Raw genomic sequence first — 18,979 nt, 5'->3', positions numbered from 1 at the left:
ACTAATCCAGAGGAGATGACAGCTTAGGCTGCAGATTGTATCCTTAAGCCATGGGTTTGAGTTCTTTTCTCGTTGATGAGGCAGCATTGCTTCTGTTGCAACATTTTCTGCTGTTTTTTCCAGTTTTGTTGTGTAAGTAAAACTGAGCTTAAGGGGTGGACGAGCTCTCTAAGTCATCCAAGGTAATAATAATAATAATTAACAACTCAGAGGTTCTGCTAAAAGCAGCAAACTGATGAGACTTGCTGTTCCAAGATCTGAAAATATAACAAATGCCAAGGAGATTAGACATTAAGCGGAGGATGTATGAAACGATTGCATGGAAGAGGGGGTGTTGGAAGCCATTAACACTGTGGACAATGGTTTGCACATCAATTTAAAGGAGAAAATTCTTCCAACCCTCGTATTCTGCATGTGGCCATCACTTTCACCATAGGAGCATTGTGGGCCTTGCAAACTGAGCAACCAACTGCTAAACCAACTGCTAAAGCACTGCCATTAGGAGCCTATAGAGTATGTTAGATACCTGTAGGTAAATTAGGAGAAAGAAAAGATCCATCACACTTCAAAGTATAGTTAGTACACCCATATGCTAGGCCCCTCAGATAGGGGTTATGAGCTGAGAGTTTCATTAAGGAGGATAAGAGCCTTTTAAACTATGTTAAAGGGACTGACACAATGGTTGAAAAATCCATCACCGTTCCTATTGAGCCAAAGAGTAGAAAATAAGACTTAGAAATTAGCTATAGATAGGTTTGTTATACCCTTCCCCTTCCGCAGCCAGGTGCACAATGACCAAGAATCAAAGTATTTGAATTTGAGGCCTATTCGGTTCTGAAGAAAGCTTAAAAAAACGAGGGAAGAGGAACAATTAAGAAAAATGTGAGTTGAAGAATTCTCAAAGAGATGATAGACATAACACGTATGGCCAAGGAGAGAATTTATGAGAAAGACGGGGAAATAAGAAAGTGTTATCCAATTAGTTTTAAACTTAAAAAGTTGAGAAGTCAAACAACATGAATCATCAAAATCCTATCAATTAAGATAGGGTGAAAAAATAATTCAAACTTCAAAAGCTCCAATAATTATAGACTATCAGATGTCATGGTAGAAAGAAATCATAACTCCTAAGTTAACCGGCTAAAAACTGATAGAAATATTATCAAACCAAGACTCTATCCAAATATTAATGATTTTTTCATCATTAATTAATCTCCTAAATCCAAGTCTAATATGCTTAGTAAACTTATTAATGTTTCTCTTAGATCTAGACAAGGTGGAGAAATTTGACACCGATAAAGGTCTCCATGCTTAGCTTTAAGGATTTAAACCCAAAATATATCAATATCGTTCAGGAGTGATAGAATATGTTTTACACATATGAATCTTTTAATAGTGAGTACATCTCTCAACCTAAGCTCACTATAGTCCTTAGGCTTAGTAATAATATCCCTACTTATGAGTTTTAGCCTAAATGTAAAAAGAATCAAAACTTTAGAAGAAATTTTTAACCATTTTGGTCATGTGTTTGAAATAGAGTTTGAAATACAATGGTCAAAGAGAAAATGGGTAGGAATCACCACTGAATTAATTAAAATCATTTTTTCACTTGGGATAGAAGACCTTTATATTAGCTTTGAACTTTCGATCAAGCTTTGTCAATAAGGATATTTTGATGACTGAGGATAAAGTGACCTAAAGATATAAATGAACATAGATATTTAATAGGCCAAAATCTTTCTTTAATTCTAATATATGATTTATGAAGGTTAACCTTGAGATTAATAAGTTACTAAAAAGTGTTAAGAATCTTCAATATCTTTGAACAAGATTTATTGTTGGCCTAAGCAAAAAGGAGATCATCAAACATCAAATGAGTTAATTTGATCCCTTTAAGGTTAAAAGGAGTAATATGTTTCCTTTCAACCGAGGTAGAGATTAGGGATGAGAGGATTTATTAAGCAAAGATGAAAATGTAAGAAGATATGGGGTCTCCTTACCTTATTCCTCTAGTGGCCAAGGAGGAACTATTTATAAGATAGGAGAAGGAAAGCAAAAAAATGGAAGTAGCAACCCACTTGGTAAAAATAGGAGAAATGTTCATCAATGAGAGAAATTTAAGGATAATATTCTAAGAAAATGAGTCAAATACTTTCTCTAAATCTAGCTTGAGAATGATGATAGGGGACTTGCCCTTAGATTTGGATATATTGGGAACCAACTCGTTAGATATAAGAATATTATCATAGATGGATCTACATTATATAAAAGTGAATTATTTTGAGCTAATCATATCAGGGAGAATAGATTTAATGCAATTGGTGAAGACTTTAGAAAGAAACTTAAAAATAACATTACATAGAGCAATCATATGAAAGTCTTTGATTAGGGAAGGATTGACCTTTTTCGAAATAAAGATAAACTGAATTCTTCCCCAATAAGAGGAAAGAGATTATAGAAATGAACGAAGAAGACTAGAGAATGAGATTCTTAAGAACTCCTAAAAGGATTTATAGAATTCTACATTAAAACTATTAAGACTTGGACTCTTACCTCGACTCGTTTGGTGGAGGGCAATTTCAATTTCGATGATAGTAAATTCTTAGATAGACTAGAGAGAATAGCTTCATGAATAATAGAAAAGAAGAGGCAAAGGGTCCAATTAAGAGTTTAAAGGAGGTAGGAGCTCAAAGATTAGTATACCTGTTGGAAAAAGTAGTTAAGATATGATAAAAAAAGAAAGGATCCATCCTCCTTTTTGATGTGAGAAATAAAATTCTTCCTATGCTTACACAAGAGGCTAACTTGTGGAAGAATTTCATATTCTTATCTCTTTGCTCCATACATTGGATTTTAGTATGGGACCACTACTTATGATGTTGTTGATGATTAAGGATAGCGGTTTGTTGTGTATGGTTTGAAGAGGCAAATGTTCAAGATTCGAGAGGACCCAGAATCCTCTTTGAGTTCTAGTTAAGATAGCTCAACAAAAGTTTACTTAATGGAGGTTTCAAGATTATAGTCGTGCTTGCTTCTCCACTAAGATATGGAGACACTAAAGGAAGATAAACACTGATGAAGAGAGAGTATGAGATTGGACAATCTTGAATCAGGGTTAGCAAACAGATCATGAACAATGGAGTGGACCTCACAATGCTCAATCTAATAATTCTCAAATTTAAAAGGCCTATAGATCTGGTTTAAGGAGAGCTATACCTAACATTGATCAATAAGGGAGAATGGTTAGAGTGTAATATAGGGAGATGGGTGATCAAAAAATTATGGAATAAAAAAATCTAAAAGTTATTAATAAAAAATTCCCACATAGAAAATATAAAATAATTATAAGAGAATCAATTGAGAAAAACTCATCCCAAAGCATCTTACAAATACGGGTGAGATCAGTAGTATAAATAACAAATAAGAGCCATGGAGGATTACCTTAATATTATTAGGTTTAGGATTTAGGGTTTGAGAATTATAACTAATGAGGGAAGCCTTACATTTGTCATGCTTACAAAGAATTAGGACTCTACCTGATCTCCCTGAAGCTACTATATACTCTCCATGCTATTATTGCCCCATATACTAAATGAAGGATTTGGAATAAGTCTCCTGCGTATGTATTTCATAGAGCACAATAAAGTTTAAGTTATAAGAATAAATCAAACTAAATAAAATTTTACGATAATCTCTTTAGTCACAAGGAAATATTATCATGGGAAGAGTTAATAGTGAATCCAATAAAAAACTATGATAAAACATGGGGTTTAATAGCCTCAGTTTTTTTTCTTTTTATTTCTATATTTTAAAGACAAATTAAGACTCTTCTAAATAAGTCTGCGCTAGACTTTAGAGTTCTTTTTCATAGGCAGAGCAATCCACTCTTCCATTTCACCTTCAAGGAAGCTTGGGTCGCTTATCAAGGCATCTTCATTAATAAGTTTTTGGACTGCAATATTTATTTTTTCTACCAAAAAATCATACTACTGGGGGCAGTAAATGAAAGAGGTTGGTAAAAAGTATTTCTTGAATTTCTAGATTGTGTTGAGAAGTATAAATGAGCATTATTAGAAACCTAAGAGAGGGATGGGTTATTTAGTAGATGTTGAGGGGGACGATGGGGTTATTTAGTAGTAGGGATGGGTTAGAGTTTGGGGAATATTTGATGGGACGGGAGGGGGATGGTTTATCTTGACACAACTAAACTCATGTGCGAGGGGTATGTCTCGACCTAATGGAGGATGATGATAATGAGTTGTCAACTTGTCCTTTAGAGGTTTGCCTCACCTGTCTTGAGAGCAAGCAAGGCTCCAAAATGAGTATTGAAGATGCTAAAGCAAAGAGAGGAATTAGGTTGGAGCTAGCTATCAGAGTTGACAGGTTCATAGACTAGTTTCTTCCCTTGTCAAACTAGAAAAGGTTTGGATCTAGTTCTTCTCTAGATTCGAACCCACGACCCATACAATAATTCATCGTCCACCTCAAACTCGGGATGAAACCCTATGATCAACCTGAGATGTATGTCTAAGGCCGCAACCGGAGATAGAATGGGTTAAAGGGAAAACTCGTAATCGGAAGCTTTTCCCACATCTAAAATAGATGTTAGGGAGGTTTGAAAAAACTGTATTGGCAACTTGAATCCAAATTCCCTGGGGCTGACTGAGTAAGATTGTAGAGAACACAAATCCAAGTAAAATTGTCATGGACAAGGGATAAGGTGGCTTGATTGACTTTGAGAAACTATTGAGAGATGTTTGAGAGAGGAATTAGGGTTAGAAGGAATTGCAAGAGAGGGCCCAAAAGTTGTAACTAGGTGGGGATGGGCTTTTTTTTTTCAATAAAAGCTAAAAATATAATTTTCAAAGGACGAGGATGAGGGATTGATTTTGAAATACTAGGGTCCTCTCTAGAAGACGTGATTCATTTCCACCACAAGTGAAATCAAAAGAAAAAAAAAACCTTTGGTGGATAATATCGCGTCCAACTGGCAGGTTTCAAATCTTTGGAAACAGAGATTTCATAAGGTCAAGTGAAAGAATTTTACTCAAAAATTTGTCAGATAGATTGGTTTGCTAGCCATCACAGGCGAAAGAAAACTAATCGACATATAGGTCCAACTTGAGGTTGGACTTGCACTGAATCTGGAAGAACTGCCTTTAAAGAACGGGATCGATCTGCCCATCCGCAACACCTTTAGCTTTTTTGTTAATAGATTTGCCCGAGACGATGGGGGAGGTTGAAGCCATGTAGAGGCGAGACCCATCCGAGATAGGGGCGAAGAGGGCTTCAGGGGGAATAGCAGCACAGCTGCCATGAACAAGAGAGGAAGAGGGAATTGTGTCAGGTAGTACCAGGGGAGGAGAAAGCGGAACTTCCAAGAGGGAGAGGAACTGATCGCTAGTGCTTCAAAGAAATAGACACTCCCGTTTGAATGTTCATTTTCTGCTGTTTTGCCTAACACGCATTTCATTTATCTTAGACAGCCAGCTTCTTCTACTGAACTGTAAGGTTTACAGAGACTGGAATCCAGGATCCAGCACTGCAATAGAGTTGCAATTCTTAGCATAAACTTGTCGGCCATGTCTTGGTAGCACTCATCTTTGTTTTCCAGGCTGAAACTATTCTACTTCACGCTCAAGGCTTTTGAAGGTTTTCGAATCCATGAGGATGAACAACTAACTTTTTGGAGCCTCATGTCGGCATTTGTTTGGCACAATTTCTTCAGCATTTGTCTTGCAGCAACGCCAAGCTTTAGCAGCGAATTATCAACCATTTTGGTTGCTTCATCTAAGTCATCAGCACGATTCAAGAGCTCCACGAGACAGTCGTAATGCTCGCGACATGGGCCGATGCCATATCGTTCGACCATGGACCCAAAGAACCTGCAGGCCTCCTCCACCATGCACTCCCTCACATAGGCGCTCAAGACGCCCACAAAGGTGATTCCATCCGGCAGCACCTTTGCCTTCTCCATTTCCATGAAAAAGCCACCGCTTCCTTTCCCCGCCCATGAACGCCGAAGCTAGTGATCATGGAGTTCCAAGTTGCCACGCTCTTGACTGGCATATGATCAAACACTCTCACCGCGTCCTCCAAGCTTCCACATTTGCTGTACATATCTATGAGCGCAGTGCCCACGAAGACGACCTTGTCGAGTCCGCCATTCTTTTGGGCAAACTCATGCACAACGGCCCACACTCAGGCTCCCAAGCTCTGCGCACGCGATCAACAGCGCCACCACCGTGAACTCGTTCGGCATCACGTCGTCGTCCTGCATCCTCCGGAACAGCCTGAACGCCTCATCTGGGCGCCCATTCCTCGCGTACCCGTCGATCATCGCCGTCCAAGTCACCACGATTCGGATCGGCATGGTGTCGAAGACGGTTCTAGCGGCCTCTACCTCGCCGCACGCCACGAGTCCCGAAAGCAGAGCGGTCCACGACACGACGCTTTTAACTGGCATTTCGTCGAACACCTTCCGCCCGCTCACTGGGTCGCCGCAGCAGAGGTAGAGATGAATGAGGGCGTTCCGCAGGAACGTGTCAGGCCAGAACCCAGACTTGATAGCAAAGGCGTGGACCTCCTTGCCCTTACTAACCTCCAGGAGCATCGAACAGGCCTTGACGACGAAGGGGAAGGTGAACTTATCAGGTCGGAGGCCGCGGGAGAGCATGCGGTTATAGAGAAGGACGGCGTCGAGGGGGGCGCCCGCGCCGGCGTGGGCGCGGATCATGAGGTTCCATGGGATGGTGGGAGGGTCGGGGAAGGTGGCGAGGAGGCGGGCGGCGAGATCGAGACGGCAGTGGGAGGAGTAGAGGCGGAGGAGGGAGGGGAGGAGGGCGGGGTTGTGGTACAGGCCGGAGCGGAAGATGCGGGCGTGGGTAAGCTTGACATGTCCCAGGGTGGTGGAGGCGCTTCGGCTGAGGAGGCGGAGAGCCTCGCGGGGCTCGAGGGCGAGCGCGCCGTCGGCGGGCGCGCGGCCTGAATGGGAGTTGCGGTGGGCGAATGGATCGAGGTTGCAGGCGAGGCATAATAGCATATGTTCGGCGAGGAGTTACTGGCGTTCTGTCCTCTTCAAGTGTGCCGTCGACCTACTTATCTCCAACTTGAGGAGGGAACGTGTCGCAGGTCCACGTCATCTCCTTGATGATGATGATGATGATGATATATTATTAATTAAATTTTAAAAAAATAATCAAATATGGCACCTTAGAGATTGAGCAATTATTTGATGATATGTTTTATGAGATTGCATGATAAAATTAAATCTCTCTTTAGGATATTGATTGATAGAAAATATTCTGAGTGGTTCGTCAATTGCGAAAAGTCATCTCGAACATCTTAATGTCATAAGAATTATCTTGTCAGATTGTCATACAGATTATTAAGATGATTTTGTATCTTTTAGGATAAGATCAGAATCATATCGACTATCGATCGATCCGAATAATAACAATGGTTTTGGAAGGAACTTGAGTAGCTGCCAAGTAACATTTGAGAATGAATGCAATGGTTATGCCAAGTAACATTTGAGAATGAATGGAATGCAATGGTTATCCGAATATCAAGATAAATGATTTGTATTTTTTATTGATCTAAATGAATGGATTGTGGTCCACCAAATTCAGATGAAAGTTCTTGCAATAGTATAATAATTTGCAAGCATAACTGTAGACATATAGCTGTGGTAGAGTATCATGACATAATAGCTGTCCAAATACTTTTTTTCGTTGTTATTTGAGCTTAGTGACAAAAACCTTCGAAGTTCAATTAATGGTATTTTAATTTGACTAAAGCCGATTAGATACATATAGGCATATATATACATTTATAGATATATTGAATGTGTCTTTTTAATTTTAGTCTTATGTTAGATGGGTTACATAAGACTAAAATTAAGTGGTCATGGACCACTTAATTTGATACATATAAGCCGATTAGTTCAATTAATGATTGATCTTTTTTTCGAACATGTTATAGGTCATGGACCACTTAATTTTAGTTCATGAACATATTAATTTTAGTTCTTTTTAGCAGGTTTTGGTCATTGACTAAGTCTTTATGGTTTACTCATGTCTAAAATAATTCTTATATTTTTAAAAATATAACATATAAGGTCTTCCCATTAAGTCTGAATTAACCAATGTTAGAATCTGCTAACATAACATGCTGACTCATAATAAACTATTAATATAATGATACATAATTTAAATTAAAAAAGATCCATTTGAGTAGTTATGATTTTGATCATTGACCACTTATACCCTTATGATTTTGCTCGTGTCTAAAAGAACCTTTATATTTTAAAAAACATAGCATATAAGTCCTTCCTATCAAGTTTGAGTTAACAGATATTAGAGTATATTTACGTCATATACTGACTCACAATAAATTATTAATATAATAATATATATAATTTAAATTAAAAAAATTGAGACCACCATCAATAACGAGAGGAGGCATGATTATGGAAGCGTTCACTAGAAACAACACTAAGTTGCTACTGCCTAGTTGGGCGTCGTATGCACGTAGCCTCTCCCACGCTAATGATAAGCTCAAGAGCTTCCGATCCTACCTTAGGTGGATGTTCATTAATCAGTCTGATGCTAGCTATACAATGGTATCCTGGTCCCTCTTCTTTCTCCTGGGCATCTTCATCCCCACCACTTCTCACTTCGTCCTCTCCCATGCTTTCACCTATCGTGTTTACGATATGGTGGTCCAGCTTTTCCTCACTTCTACCTCCGACTTCTCCTACCTTTACCTTTCCGCTTTTGTTCGCTACTATGGCCTCCGTCGCTTCCTCTTTCTTGATAAGATAGATTTTTTTTAACTTAAATTACACATGTCATTATATTAATAATTTATTGTGAGTCAATATGCCATGTAAGCATACTTTAACGTTTCTTAACTCAAACTTGACGGGAGGAGCTTATATGCTACGTTTTTTAAAAATGTATAGGTTATTTTAAACATAAATAAAACCATAAGGGCTTAAGTTGTCCATAATCAAAACCACAAGGGCTAGAATAGATATCTTTTTTTAAACTTAAATTATATATATCATTATATTAATAATTTATTATGAGTTAGCATGCAACGTAAGCAAACACTAACGTCTGTTAACTAGAGGTTTATATGTTATATTTTAAAAAATAAATGAGTTATTTTAGATATGAGTAAATTATAAGAACTTAAGTGATCGATGACCAAAACTGCATAAGCTAAAATGAACCTTAACCCTATGTTATAGGATGGCTAAGAGTGAAAACATTACATCCTCGTGCCAAGTTCTTATAAGATTATGTTCGGGCTGGCAAAACTTCTTTCATATTTTAAGTTAATAATAAGGTTCAAAAGATTCAGTTTAATAGTATCAAATTAAAAGACAATTAGAGTAGAGATACTTAACTCAGCGTCAAATGACAATATACCTTAGGCTTTTACAATGGTCATGAGAATCAGGTTTGCAAATACTAAACAATGGCTAAGTTATTAGATTATTACAACTTATTTAACTATGCATTAGTAACAAAGAATCAATTTGCAATAAACCCAAAAAGCACTCAGAATCATCATTTAAAGCTGTTAAAATATAATTTAATCTTAATATATCATAATATGTCTCAAATAATGTAGCATTATTTTTGCATCCCCGTCGAGGTTTATATAAAATAAGTTTATCCTAAAGAAATATCATCTGAAAATAAAATTCATTAATAGATTGACCTAGGGATTATTTCATATAATGCAAACTAATAAAAGTATGATATTGTTAACTAGAGGTAAAAGGAGATCCAATGAAGGTATGCTTCTAGAGGATGATGCCATCCTTTAGTACATAATCGAGTCAGGACAATGAGATATATAACAAAGGAGCTTGGCTGTGCTCAGCGATAGAGGATATAGTGAGAGCAAGATCTCAATTGTGTTTAACAACGAAGAATCTAACTAGGGTAGGATCTCGACTATGTTCAGCAGTTGATAAGGGTAAGATCTTGATTATACTCAACTGGAGAGAGATAAAAGAATAATCACAATAGTGAAGGAATCTCACGAGAAGGGCAATAGAAACTATTATAGTTATGTAGATCATAAGTTTGCGAGCGATGGAGTAGAAGTAGCGATAGAGTATAAGATTATCAAGAGAATAACTCTAATATCATGTTATAAAAAAAGAAATAAGAAGAAGCTTATAATTTTACTTAATATTTGTTATATACCCTATTTATAGGGTAAAAGATAATCAAATCAATCTCATAAACAGTTGAATTTACACAAATTAAGGGATGTCAAATCTCTTTTATGGTAGAAATTAGGGAATATATGATTTCCTAATCAAGAGATATGAGATCCCTTTTATATAGTAAGTATGATAAGGATAAGTGACAATGGTGTGATTCGAATTTAAAACCTTATGATAATCTATCAAAATCTTAACCAGCTAAGCTAACTTACACTTTCAACATAATTAAGCCTAGTTCCCCACCACCAAACTAGCCTTTTAAGTGTAAAATATATTGGATAATATTTTAAATTTTCAACTCTCGATAAGTGGGTCACCAAAATATAAGCCCAATAGTTATATATTTATCAAGATGTTAAACATGTTCTAGATATTCATCTTAACTTGATATCTACAAGCAGACTTGATGATAAATGATTTACATACTATTTTGGTGAAAGTAAATGAAAGTTCACTAAAATTTTTCTAATTATAGCGAGAGGAAAGAAGCTAAACTCTTTTTATGTTATGGAAGCTAAGCTACACAAATGAGAGATTAATGCAATTTAAAAGGGTGAAAGCATAGATCTTTCGCATAAGAGACTTAGTCATATCGGTGAGAAGTCACTTCAAACTCTTGCTAGAAAGCATATCTTACTAGAATTGCAAGGTACATCTCTTAAATCTTTTGATCATTACTTAGTTGGAAAAACACATAGAGTTACTTTTCATACTTATCCATTATTTAAAAGATCAAATGTTATTGATTTGATTCACACTGATATTTGTACTATGCAAACTAAAACTCTTTGAGGTGCTATTTATTTTATTACTTTTGTTGATGATCATTCTAGAAAAGTTTGAGCCTTTGCTTTGAAATCTAAATATTAAGTACTCGATATTTTCAAAGAGTTTCATGTTAGTGTTGAAAGAAAAACTGGCAAAAAGCTAAAGTGTATTTGAGTAGATAATAGTAGCGAGTACAAGGGTCTTTTTGAGAATTATTATAGATTCCATGGTATCAGGTTTGAGAAAATAATTCCTAAAACTCCTCAACAAAACAGTGTGGCAGAAAGAATGAACAAAATCATTAAAGAAAGAATTAAGTGTATGCTTTCTCATGCCAAGTTACCTAAGTCATTTTAAGGGGAGGCTATGAGAACTATAGTTGACTTGATAAATCTTTCTCCATCAGTTCCTCTAAAAGGTCATGTTCCAAAAAGAGTATGAAAAGGAAAAGATATATCTTATGATCATTTAAGAGTCTTTAAGTATAAAGCATTTATTCATATTCCCAAAGATGAGAGGTCCAAGCTTGATAATAAGGCAAAAGCATATATTTTCTTGGGGTATAGTCATGAAGAGTGTGGGTACAGATTATGAAATCTAGTGAATAAGAAGATTATTAGAAGTAGAGATATTGTGTTTCTTGAGGACCAATTGTTTGATGATGGTGACAATGTTGAAGTCAAAAACCTCTATTTATATTCCTTAGAGTTTGGGTTAAATTCCTCCACCTATAGTTCATGATGATCATGAGAGAGATGAACAAGAAGATTATGGTGAGAATATTAGTGATTATGCTCTTATAGTTGATGATGTTGAACTAACTAAACAATTTGAACAAGCACCTCCACCACCAGTTGAGATTCCATTGAAAAGATCTACAGGAGAGCGACAACCATCTACAAGATATCCTCCACATGAGTATGTTATGCTTATTAATGGGGAGAGCCAAAAACTTACGAAGAAGCTATTTTACATGAGTAAAAGAATGAGTGAGTTAAAGCCACGTAAGAAGATATGAGATCCTTGCTTGAAAACCATATCTATGACTTAGTAAAGTTGTCTAAAAGAAAGAAAGCTCTCAAGAATAAATGACTTTACAAATTGAAGACTAAAACTAATAGCTCATAACAAAGATACAAGGTACGACTAGTTGTAAAATGATTCAGTCAGAAGAAATGTATTGACTTTGAAAAAATATTTTCTCCTATAGTGAAATATCCTCTATCTAAGTTGTTCTTGGTTTGGCTGTCAATTTAAACTTAGAAGTTGAGCAAACTAATTTGAAAACAGTATTTCTTTGTGGTAACTTAGAAGAAAAAATTTACAAAGAGCAACCAAAAGGTTTCAAAGTCAAGGGAAAAGAAAATACAGTGTGCAATATTAAGAAAAACTTATATGGTCTCAAACAAGCACCCAAACAGTGATATAAAAAGTTTGATTCTTTTATGATGAGCCAAGGATACAATAGAACCATATCTAATTATTGTATATTTATAAAAATAATTTTAAATGATGATTTCATTATTCTCCTACTATATGTTGATGGTATGTTGATTGTTGGCTATGATGCTAGTAAAATTGAAAAGCTTAAAAGAGAGCTAAGTCTTTTGCCATGAAAGACTTAAGATCGACAAAATAAATACTTGACATGAAGATTCTTCGTGATAGGAAGAATGAGAAAATTTGACTATATCAAGAGACCTACATTGAAAATGTTCTTGAAAGATTCAATAAGTAAAGTGTTGAATCTCGTATTTTGATGATGAAACCAATTGATAATTGTATTTATGTTTTAATCTGTGTTTTGAGTGACGTAGGATGCTTCGATCAGGATGAGACAATTAAAGCAGAAAAAATCATGTTATGCCGAAGGAACATGTCAGAAGATTAGACGTTGGGCCGGTGGATCGGTCGACGTATCGACAAAAGGCTTCGGGCCGTGGATTCGGGCATCAGACCAAGAAGAGCGGGTATTGCGCCAAGGATATCGGAGTTGCAGAGTCAATTGGCCGATTAGGCAATAGGCCGTAGGAGAGGACGATGCGCCGAATAATCAGACGAAGCGTCGAGGGACCAATGACATGCCGGACAACTTGGTTAATTGCTTAGGATTAATTGTCTCGATCAAAGTTTTGTTTTATATGTACAGGATTAACTATGATGGAAGTAAGACATGCAGTAGGAGTTGCACCGGAGTCAAGGCTATGATCACGTTGAGAGTTCGAGAGTTCGACGGAAGTTCGGACGGTCGTCGGAGGTTCTACGGGAACAAATCCGAGAAGTCCAGGAGCTTGCCAAAGAAGCTCATCGGAACTCGCCAAGTGGATCGTCTCAAGTCCAAGAGTTTGCCGGAAGTCCACTAGAGCATTGTCGAAGGTTCGTCGGATGTTCGCTGGAAGTTCGTCGGAAGCTCGTCGGAAAAAGCGATTGACGCACCAGAGCAAGTTGTAGTAAATATCTTAAGAAATATTATAGTTAGCATATAGATTAAGTTAAGAATGGGAGGTGATCCCATTAACTTAATATGGGGGCAATTGAGCTCTTGATAGACTCAAATTGGGCCGAATGGATCAACTTATTCGGACCATAATTCCTGCTGGGCGGTGGCACCGCTTGGGCTCAGTCTCTGAGTGAGACTAGGTGGTGCAACTGCCCCTATCAGGCGGTGGCACCGCCAGAGCTCAGTCTCCGAGCTCTAACAGGCGGTTGTACCGCCCCAGTCAGGAGGTAGTACCGCCAGGACCCCGAAAATCCGGAAAAAGACACTTTTGAGCTCTAAATTCAAACCAGTTTAGGGCCTATATAAACCCCACCCTTTCTTGTATGAAAGGGCAATCAAAAGCACCAAAAATCCAATCTTACTATGTGATTTTTAGAGCTCAAAATTGTTGTAAAGGCTAGAAGTTCTCCTCCCTCTTTTCTTCCAAGTTTTGATCTTTCAAGAGAGGAGAGAAAAGTTTGTAAGGGTTGTCTCCTAAGCCCGTCAAAAGGAGTGAAATTGTAAAAGGGTGATTGGTCTTCGCCTATTGAAGGAAGGCCTCTAGTGGACATCGATGACCTCATCGGAGGAGGAAGCCAAAAGTGGATGTAGGTCACGATTGACCGAACCACTCTAAAATTGCGGTGATCTTTGGTTTGCATTTCTTCTTGCTGCTTACTTTACTGTAAACCTCCATATATGCTTTACTTCCTTATTACTTTAACTGCACTTCACCTAATCTAAGTTAAAGCAACTTCCGAATCGGCTTTCATACCGAAATCGCTTTTATCGTACGAACGTCGTATTTCAATTTGCAATTACATTCTATTCTCTATCTTAACTACAAACTGCCTCTATATCTTTACTTTAACTGCATCTCGCTTGATCACAAGTTAAAGTTATTTTCGAATCGGCTTTCTTACCGAAATCATTTTTATCATACGAACGTCATTTTAAATCGTCGAAAGTTTTCCGCTGCAATAATTCCATCCCGCCCCCCCCCCTCCTTAGTGCTCTTGATCATAACAATTGGTATCAGAGCTCGGTATTTCTCATTTCAGATTTACACCCGAGAGAAATGACTCTTTATGGCTTTCAAGAGGGCTTATCGGTTGTTCGTCCACCGTTGTTTAACGGATTAGACTATACTTATTGGAAAACTCGAATGAGAGTTTTTTTGATTTCTATGAATTTGGATTTGTGGAATATTATTGAAAACGGTTTTCAACTTCCCTCTAAACCGATGAACGAATGGTCGGATTTGGAGAAGAAGTATTTTTCTTTAAACGCAAAGGCTATGAATGCCTTATTTTGCGCTTTGGACAAAAATGAGTTCAATCGGATTTCTACATGCGAAACAACTTTTGATATTTAGTGAACACCTGAAATCACGCACGAGGGAACTAGTAGAGTCAAAGACTCGAAAGTTAACATTTTATTGCATGATTTTGAGCTTTTCCGAATGCAACCAAGCGAGACTATAGGCGACATGTACACCCGTTTTACAGATATTGTCAATAATCTAAGAGTTCTTAGTAAATCTTTTTTGAATTTTGATCTCGTAAGCAAGATCTTAAGATCCCTTCCAAAAAGGTGGGATCCTAAAATAACCGCAATAAAAGAGATAAAAAATTTAAATGATTTTCCATTAGAAGAATTAATCGGGTCATTAATGACCTATGAAATGATACTTTTGGAACATTTTGAACCCGATGAGCACTTGAATCACTTTCCAAAGAATAGGAAGGATTTGAAACTCCGGACAAATGAATACCACTTGAGCGATGACTCAAGTGATGAGGATAATGATGAACTTGAACTTTGAATACTAAATCTTAATAAGTTTATTAAACAAAAATCTAAAATAAACAATGAACTTGAATGGAGGAAGAGGCCAAAGAAGAGGAAGACAACCAAGGATGAATCAAGAACTTCCAAAGGTGAAACGATGAATTAGGCTTTGACGGGCTTCGACGGGCTTCGACTACAAGGTAAGTAACTCAACTCTCTTGAATTATTTTGAAATTACTTGAAGTTTTTCATGAGTGCTTAATTTAGATAGTAGGAATAGGAAATAAAAAATTATTTTTCAAAAATTATATCATGTTTCTCTTTTTAGCATCATTAAAAAATTAAAAATTTGATCATGAAAAGTATATTGCTAAGGTTTCATGCATATTATGTTTTGAAATGTTGAATGATATATGCAACATTAGGGATAATAATTATATGATATATGATAATGCTTAGGATTAATCCATGCATGTGTATCTTGATGATTTTATGTCATGCATGAGTTTTTGAAGTAAATGTTGATTTGAAACTCTCATTTTAGATTAACATATTTTTGGTCTAATCGTTTTTATGACGAATTAAGATGACATTCTCATGACATATTAAGATGACATAGTGCATGTACATCTATGTATGAATTTCTTGATAGTCTTTTGATGATAGATGTGATATCATGATGTGTTTGGTCTTGACGGTTTCATGATAAAACTTATGTTTCGATTTTAAATGATGATACATGTTTTCACAAAAGACTTGAATACCCTCACATGGAATCAATTGTATGAAATGGAAATGAATTTTCTATCCTATTGAGATTAATGAATTTATTTTACCAATCTTGTGAATCTCATGAAAATAAACATGATGAATATTTTGAAAATAAATGAGTGTATCATGTATTTGGTCTTACTAGTTTCTCTTGAACATACTTTTTGAAATCATACTTGATGATAAATATCAAGATATTAAAAGGATGTTATCATGGAATCATGCTTGATGATTTGTTTTATGAAATTTACCTTTTCATCTTAAATGTTGACACTTGTTTTATTAAAGGTAAAGGCATGCTTATAAGAAGCAAATCATATGAATAGAAATTTATAAAAACGAAATGCGATCCTCTATCTTATCGACTTTTTAATAAATCTATGCTTGTCATGTATGAATTTATTGAATGTGACTTCGAGGATGATTTCGGATTTCATAAATGCTTGATTCATACTTATGACATGAGACATATTTTAAATATGAATAATGTTCAATGCATCAATCATGTTATATCTCCTTTAATTCATTTTGTTCTCCTAGATTTATTTAACAAAGAGGAGAATCTTCCGAATGAATGAAATGATACAAATGAATCACTTATCGATATATCTTTTTGAAATATTTTTTTAATGTGATGTTGATATTTTGAGATGCCTATTGGAATTCATGACATGAGATAATTGAATCCTTGACTTACTTTTTATATGGCTTGAAAATAGATGTTTAAAATCTTGCTTGATGAGTTGTTTTATAAGATTTTGTCTTTATGTCTTGAACTTTCATGCTTATCTTGATTTGGCATATAAAGACTAAGGCATGCTTAGATGAAAAAGAATCACTTAAAAAATACATTTTCCATCTGATCGAGATTAATGATTTCATGATATTTTGTGAATCTCGAAATTGATTTCGATGACTTGATTATGAGTTTCAAGTTAACGATTTGATTTGAATGAGTTTTATCTAAATGATAATCTTGATCTTGCAAAATTGGAATCACAAATAATATCTTTTGGTATTCATAAATTAATACTCACAATATGAAAGTATTGGTATTCATGACTTGAATTTGATTGAAACATTGCATGCTTAAATTAATCATTCTCCTATGTTTTAAAAATTCTTTAAATGCCTTATGTGATGACTGAAAATTAATTTGCTTTATGATGAATTACGAATCATGACTTGATCTATGATATTGATATATTTTAATCATGATTCTTGGTTGTATAATTCTTTTGCTCAATTAAAAAGATTTGTCGAATGAATCATGTCCTTCTTGAATTTTCTTGATATCATGACATGATTTTGTAATATGGCTTGTATAATGATTAAAATTTTTTAGCCATTGATTTCTCCCTTCTTTTCGATAATGATAAAGGGGGAGTTAGTTTACTAGCCTGCATATTTCAAAGGAAGGAAAATTTGCTAGCTTGATTATTTCATTGAAAGAATTTGCTATCATGAACACTACCAATGAATTGCAAATCTTGCAATCTAAAGAGAAGCAAAGAATTGCTATCTCGAAAGAAGCAAAAAAATGTAAAACTTAGAAAACTTGCAATATAATTGCTTTTACCATGCTTTGTATAAAAAATAGGTTGATATCCTTAAAAGCATCGTATTAAATTTTTTAGTGTATCGCAATGTATCACATGTATCGCAAATTAAAATTTTTAAGACTATTATCATATCATGTTTAACAATTGATGTCTTTCATGACATGATTTCTTTGCATTGTTATCTTGTTTGTATCATGTGATGATTGAAATATTGATTGATGCAAATTCATAGTTTATGTAAAAGTCTAAATCATTGGTTCCTCTCCTTCTTTTCGGCAATGACATAGGGGGAGAAAGATTGCTAGCTCAAGGCAAATGCTGGCTAGCTTGTACTCTTCCCTTCTTTTCGACAAAAACAAAGGGGAGAAAGCTTTTGCTAGTTAGAACATGCAAAGAAAAGCAAAGTGCAATCTTGCACAAGAAGCAAGTGTTGAATTGCCATGATTGAACTTAAGAATCTTGCTATGCTTTTGTGCTTATATGTTGTGATGAAAATCTAGCTTCATGTTACAAAAACTTGCATATCTTTTAAAATAGCTAGAGCTACTTCTCCTTTTGTTGATGACAAAGGGGGAGAAATATATGAATTGATACTATGACTGCCATATTTGAATGAGAAATATATGAATTGATGCTACAAGTGCCATATTTGGATTTGAATTATGTTAAGATATCAAAAGAAGCTTGCATCGAAATATATGGTAAATTGATGATCGAAATGCTATGATTGCCAATATGCTATGTTTGCATCATGTTAAGATATCAAGAACTTGTATCGTAATTTTACTTGCTGATATCTTGTCATGTGATGAAATGCTACGATTTGTTGCTAAAATGATGCATGCAATACTTATGTTTTTTATTATGATGTATGTGATGTATTGCATATGATATGAATCATGATTAAAATTATCTTAATTTGAATTCAAGGTTTATCTCAATTATGGAATTTTGAAATAAGAATGATTACTCACCTTTGTCATGATTTAGAAATTGACATAAAGGGTCTTCCCTTCTTTTTGAGGGGGAGATAGCTAGCTTGCACAATTCAAGAAGAAAGCAAAAATTGCACTTCTTAAAAGAGAAGAAATTGCTATCTACCGAGAATTGCTAGCTTGAAATCTCAAGAAAATACAAAAATGTGTTATCGTGCCTATCTCAAGAAAAGCAAATATGCCAACTTGCATATATTTGAATTTGCTAGCTTGTATATTGTAAAACTTGTATATTTCAAGAAGCAAGAGTTGCTTTATTGAACATCTCTAAATTGCTAGCTTGCATATTCTAAAATGTTATAACATTGCTAGCTTGCATGATGTAGAACTCGCTATCTTGAACATTACCAAAAGTGCTATCTTG

General features: G+C 35.5%; 1 pseudogene; it reads right to left on the bottom strand.

Moving 5' to 3' along the window:
* Window positions 1-5,407: 5,407 nt before the first annotated feature.
* Window positions 5,408-7,087, bottom strand: LOC135652641 (pentatricopeptide repeat-containing protein At3g26630, chloroplastic-like; annotated as a pseudogene).
* Window positions 7,088-18,979: the final 11,892 nt, after the last annotated feature.

This window comes from Musa acuminata, chromosome BXJ3-11 (genome assembly GCF_036884655.1).
Source record: "Musa acuminata AAA Group cultivar baxijiao chromosome BXJ3-11, Cavendish_Baxijiao_AAA, whole genome shotgun sequence".
NCBI lineage: Eukaryota > Viridiplantae > Streptophyta > Magnoliopsida > Zingiberales > Musaceae > Musa > Musa acuminata.
This window is presented reverse-complemented; position numbering and strand designations above follow the sequence as displayed.